The sequence below is a fragment of the Clupea harengus genome, chromosome 5 (assembly GCF_900700415.2).
Source record: "Clupea harengus chromosome 5, Ch_v2.0.2, whole genome shotgun sequence".
NCBI lineage: Eukaryota > Metazoa > Chordata > Actinopteri > Clupeiformes > Clupeidae > Clupea > Clupea harengus.
In genome coordinates, this window is record NC_045156.1 from 27,791,761 (window position 1) to 27,797,882 (window position 6,122).

Genomic DNA, 6,122 nt, shown 5'->3' on the forward strand with positions numbered 1-6,122 from the left:
CTAGGCGCTTTAGTTTGTAGTTGATTGACAGCAGAGGCTTTTTTCTGGCAACCCTCCAAAACAACTTGTGGTGATGTAGGTGGCGTCTGATGGTAGTTTTGGAGACTTTCTGACCCCAAGACTCAACTCACCTCTACAATTCTCCAGCTGTGATCCTTGGAGATTATTTTTCCCGTCGAACCATCCTCCTCACGGTGCGTGGGGTCAATGTACACACACGTCCTCTTCCAGGCTGATTCTTAACATCTCCTGTCGCTTTAAACTTCTTAATTGAATGATAGTGGAATCGGGTATTTTCAACTCTTTAGAGATTTTCTTGTGTCCATTTCTTGATTTGTGCAGCTCCACAACTTTCCGTCGCACATCGTCACTGTGTTCTTGGGTCTTTCCCATAGTGATGAATGAATAATGGAATTTGGCCTGTGTCACCTCATATTTGTACGCCAGTGGAACAGGAAGTCATGGTTGACCTCTTAAGAGTTCCTTATCAAACAGGTGAACTTAAAAATGTAAAACATGACTGGAAATATACTTCAGTTAGATTTTAATTATAAGATTATCCTAGGGGTGCCAATAATTGTGGCACACATGTTTTGGGGAAAAATATTTATTTAATGTCAACAGTTTTTTTTTCTTTCAATAGTTTTACTTCAATGAAAAGGTAAGATTTTTGTGAATATTTTGAGTGAAAGACCAAGAGGATAAATAGCAGACATATTTTTTTATAGCCTGTTTTGCTCATATTCACTAGGGGTGCCAATAATTGCGGAGGGCACTGTATGTTTCTTGATGTTTTATTGTGACAGACAATGAAGGCAGCTTAGTGTCAGTGGTGTTTGTGTTTAATATGAGAATGTTAAACCAACATCTGTGTGTATTTACTGTATGTATGTGATTTTGATTATATGTGTTTTGTGAAAAGCATGTTAATGTAAAATACTTTCCCCTACAGAGAGACGTAAACATGCAAGGTAAGACAGAGCAGCAGTCTGCACATCAAACACAGAGAGACAAAAATACATTTTCAACAACATTACATTTTCAGTTACAGTAACTGCACAGATAGTAAAAATCTTATTTTGTTCTTGTTCCTGCCCAGACCTCAGCATACTACTCACTATAGAAGTAAGAAATCACCACACACCCACCTCTAGTCCCTTTAATAACACATACTACAATAACACAAATGTCAGGGATGTGTTTTAGTTTAATGTTTTTAATGTGCTTGTAGGTGATTCTGTCAGATGTGGTCCAGAGGATGGCAATAATGATGTGAGTGTTATGAGAATGAACTGGTGGAGCTTATGTATTACATTTTTAAATGTTGTTGTTAAAGACAAAACAGTGACTTACATCAAGGTCAGGCAACTCATCCTTTAGCTGAACATAATGATATCTGTGAAAAATCACATCTACAAAAAACACAGAGCTCTCACCCTCTCTTTAAGAACAAATCCAATCACAGATAACACAGATCTACAGTGACATGCAAAAGTTGGGCACCCCTGGTCAAAACCTGTAGAAGATGAACAGATCTCCAAAAGGCATACATTAAACATTCTTTTCAAAATTTTCAGCAAGATTAATGTATTACTTTTGTTTTGTAGAATTTTAGAGTCAAAAAGCACTAAGTTTGGGCACCCTAAGAGATTTTTTTACCAATGTCTCAGCCCTTAATTAACTTGTTAGGGCAATGGCTTGTTCACAATTGTCGTTAGGAAAGGCCAGGTGATGTACATTTCAAAGCTTTATAAACACTCAGACTCCTCAAACCTTGTCCCAAAATTCAATTAAATACCACTAAATTCTGGAAGCAAACATAACAGGTCACACCTCAAAATCCTCAATTCACTACCTCAAGAGGCACAAGCTGAAGGTTTTGCCTTGGCCCACGGTCACCCAACCTAAACATCATTACAAATCTGTGGCTGGACTCAAACTAAACTAGAAGCCATTGGCAAGGAAGGCCAGGTGAAATCCCCCAAATAACAGTTGAAAGCTGGCTTCAAAAAGCGTTTACAGGCTGTGATACTGTTACTAGGTACTGACCATGCAGGGAACCCAAACCTTTTGCTTTGGGTCTTTTTCATTTTTTGTTATTTTGAAACTGTAAAATGAAAAAAAAAAAAACTTGATGAAAGAAATGTCATCTTTAACTTCATGCCTTTTAGAAATAATCATCTTGTACTCGCTTAGCTACTCACAGTAACATACATTTTAAAATGGCGTGTCCAGACTTTAGCATGCTATTAATTGTGGTGTTCTTCCAGCTTGATAGGGGGAATGATGAGCGTTTCCCTACTATCTTAGACACCTCAGGTAAAAACTGCATCTGCATTATTGATTTTAGTTTAAGTTATTTAAATATGTAATTGTAAAGATTGATTAAGATCCAATTTTCCCTCCAGCTTTAATAACACATCTAACATGAAAACACATCTGGACATGTCGTATGTGATAATCATGACATTTCATTCATAGACTAGCTCTAGGGAAAATATGCTTTATGTTTTATAGGCAACTGGTTTTGTTATCATCTTGAAATTCATTTTGATGCATTGTGGTCATATGACGGACATTCACACTAGTCTAGTAGCCTAGGCTATGCACTGTGTAGTTTGATTGACATTGCCAACTATATCTCCAAAGGTCACCAGCTGGCACATTAGCAAGCTTTTATCGGTGTCAGATGTGCTGTTGTTTGTGTTTACAAGGTTTTTGCATGTCTCAGAAGTTTTAGACCAAAACAGAGACAGAGTAAGATCCTATATGTTTTCAAACCCACCATATGTGTAGTCTATGTACTGGGAGGAACATGTTAATTTACAGACTATTTGTTTTTGTGCTTCAGAGAATCACCCGGACATTATGCCTGCACATAGTACAATTAGAGTAAGTATGTTTACTGTCATTGATACTCTGAAACAATACAAGTAACACAGTGAAATTACAAACTGTGCTTTTTCATCCTTCAGACTGTTGACACTGTTGTAACCTACACCATGATCACCTCAACACCCCTGACTGTAGCTCCAGGTAAAAAAAAGATTATTTTCATTTACAAAGAGGAGTTCTACTAACCTGAGTATTCAATAAGATGCAAAAGATGATCAATCTTCCATTGATGCTCATTCTTATATCTTGTCTCTGCCACACACACACGCACACAAAACCCTCTAAGATATGCAGATTTTCTCTTACAGTATGAAGAAGCTAGTACCATATACTGTATATGACAATTACAGTTATCACATTTGACTCTGTTCATTAAATCTTTCAGATGTTGACAAAAGGGAAGATATTTTCTCTGAACAGGATGATGTGAGTGCTCTATGTGCAAAGTACTGCGCTATGGATGTATAGCAAAAATCAATGGCTTTTCTTTCAGATTAATTTACAGGGCCATCAGATATGTTTAGCTGTGTTTATCGCAACTGTTGTTGTTAAGTATTGATATGATGGTTGTAGTGCACCCTGTTGTCTTATAATACTTAAGCAAAGTTGTTGGGTATGAGTACTTGGATGGATAATGAGAGGTTTAGCTGCTGTGGGAAGCCCCCAACCAATAGCACAAGTAATTTAACATCTACTAGAAATACTGTATTTACTATGTGTGCCAGTAAAAGGCCATAAACTACTTTTATGTTAGTTTATTAAACCTTTAGTTAAATGTGTAGTCTTTTTTTAACTAACGCACTTGTGCTCTCTCCCAGGTAAACCAATATAATACAGTTACATACATCTTGGTGCAGGACCACAGGAGCCCTGTTGTCATACAGCAGGACATGACCTACAACCTTATGCAGATGCACTGATACAGCTGCACATACTGTGTAACTGTATATTATCTAAATATGAACTGTTAACAATTGATTATTTTAAAATGTATGAGGTTACAGCATTTATTATGATTTAAAAGGCTTGTCTTGTGTTGTGTTTATATAGTGTTTGTTTGTAGTATGTGTAGTGTATAAAGTATAGTATATAGTGTTTTGAATGCCAGCATATAAAGAAAATATCTACAATGGCATATTGAGGGTTTAATGGACACCTTATCCAGTGAAATTTCTGTTGTATTTTAGCTAGAATGTAAAGATTTCAGGAGGCAAGTTGAATACCGGTTTGCGGTATATAGGCATATTTACTAACGGTAAATACATTGTTAAATAAGCCACGCCCACATATGCATGTCCCAAAATTGCCCAAAATTACTGTCTCTATGAGTCCATCTGCCAATTAGTTAGTGTTACATCATTAGGCTAGTTATTATTGTTAGACTTTTAGATAAGAAATGTAAACTTTGAAATGTATTATTTATTTAGAAATCCAGATAATGTTGCTTGGTTCTCTGTATATAATAAAAAAAATGGTCAATACAATCTGAATAAAATGGTTATTTTAAGTGGTACTGTAAGTGTGCCGCCTCCGTCTGAATGAACAAAAGCCTGGTAGTATAAGTGCATTCATCTTTGCCAAGAGCTCACTGGTGCATGAGATACGAGGCAAAGCACCTCTACTTCAAAAAGGTAGGTCCGTGAGCATCTTAGTTTGGGACTTAGTTTGTGTGTCATCTAAAAAAAGAAAGCAGACCTGTGGTGAACTTAGAGGAAGTTTTTAGAATGATTCTGGTTGCAAGGGGGCTGCAGGCAATGATGATGTGTCTCTCCTCCTAAAGAAAAGCTACATGACAGTAAGAGCTCAGATAACTAAATCTAATTAAACATTGATATCAAGATCTCTTGGGGTAGAACATTTACACTTTTTCTGTGAGGGGTATTTAGAAACATTGGGAACAAGACTTGCTTTTAAATGTTATAAAATGAAAGGAGAACAAAGCATTTTCTAGCTAAGAAACAGTGGATATGACATGAAGCAGCACAGCAGGCATCCATGTCTTTACCCACAAAGTAGAAATGCCACACTGACACAAGAATGGGCCAGTGAATCTCACAGCTAACTGCTACGTCACTCAAAGAGTTTTATGGGACTCTTTACCTTATTGCACATCCTTAGGAAGCCTTGACTTCTGAGTGGTTGGAAAGAGCAAAGACGCCGCCGTTTGACTGCAAGTAGTTTTAATAGAATGAGGAAGTAGGCAGCTGACAGACAAATAGGAAACTGCTAAATTCAACTAAAGATGGTCTGACACACAAACACCACAATTGTCACTGATGCTTGTTGTTATACTGACTCAGAGACTTTGACCTGACAATGCATGATTATCATATAATTTATCCTAATCAGTTCTTCTAAGAAGCTGCCTGAGCCCAGCCATGAAACAGAAAAGCAGAGAGACTCAGACCCTGGACATTTACCCTAGTGATCAGGGACGTGCACAGATAGACCCCTAGTGGTGCTCAAGCACCTGCCCTTTTGCCCTGGATGAGAAAAGTGCCCCTTCTGCTGGAACCAAATTTTTTCTTCATTCATCAATATTTAAGAATAAAAAATACTCTCTCTGTCATCAATTCCGTCTGTCATCAATTCCCCCCAAATGTGTTTTGATATATGACGGGGCATTTATTTGAGTTCTTGTGAGAATTTCGCCCCGACATGCTCCGCGGCGCTCACAAGCCCCACGCGCCCCTCCCTCATCCTCCTCCACTTAGTGCGTATGCAGTGCTGAGCGCCAGGCCAAACGGCTGCAGCCTACTTCTTCTCTGACCTGCAGCATCAGACAAACAGGTAATGACGTTGTTTGGTGATAAATTAACCACAACATTAGCGCCGCTGAAAACATTACGTCGCAACTGGGGTACGTTCGTCGTAGGATTGAAGCTAAGTTAATCAATTGGCCTTTTAGCCCGTTAAGATTAGCGAGCTGATTGAGAACAGCAAATATCGGTTCGTTAACGGCTGACCCGCATCCTAATCATGTGGTTAATTTCAAGCAGGCTAAAGTTATCATGGCGTTTGCGCGTGCACGTCCTACTTCAAAAGGCAGGAAAGGTCGATCACCAAAACCATGACTTTCTAACGGTATAATGGTTCTAAACTCAAAGAAAAGGGCTCTTTTTTTCTCCGATGGCGAGTAGGAGATGAACATGAACGCTTATGAAGAATACAAGACCATAATCATGGCAAAATTCAACACCACCACCGCTGTGAGAGCAAGGTGTGTT

At 38.2% G+C, this 6,122-nt stretch overlaps 1 long non-coding RNA gene across 1 annotated transcript; it reads left to right on the forward strand.

The window, feature by feature from the left end:
- The first annotated feature begins 2,801 nt into the window (after positions 1-2,801).
- Positions 2,802-3,298, forward strand: LOC116220564. Its single transcript, XR_004163745.2, has 3 exons — positions 2,802-2,892; positions 2,976-3,036; positions 3,281-3,298. It is a non-coding gene; the product is annotated as an uncharacterized LOC116220564 (long non-coding RNA).
- Positions 3,299-6,122: the final 2,824 nt, after the last annotated feature.